At 24.0% G+C, this 221-nt stretch overlaps 1 protein-coding gene across 1 annotated transcript in view; it reads right to left on the bottom strand.

The window, feature by feature from the left end:
- Positions 1 to 221, bottom strand: part of LOC119593566 — a 2,250-nt gene that overhangs the window by 500 nt on the left and 1,529 nt on the right. The gene's annotated exons all lie outside the window — the stretch shown is intronic.

The raw sequence follows: 221 nt of genomic DNA, 5'->3' as shown, positions 1-221 counted from the left end.
GAAAATCTTTTTACAAGTTATACAAGTTAATCAGTGAAGTTCAGTTCAAATCAATAACTTTATTTATAAATATACAAAAAATGTCAGATCTTGTCAAGAATGAAACCGGGAATACAATTAAGTATATATAAAAAAATATGTAAAACCATAAATTAATTAAGACTTAGAAAATGGTGATAAATGTACAAGACTTGGGCATAAATTTTGGTGATAAAGAAACA

Source organism: Penaeus monodon, chromosome 32, assembly GCF_015228065.2.
Source record: "Penaeus monodon isolate SGIC_2016 chromosome 32, NSTDA_Pmon_1, whole genome shotgun sequence".
In the NCBI taxonomy this organism is placed as follows: Eukaryota; Metazoa; Arthropoda; class Malacostraca; order Decapoda; family Penaeidae; genus Penaeus; species Penaeus monodon.
Note: the sequence above shows the minus strand (reverse complement) of the source record. Positions and strands in the feature narration are given on the sequence as shown.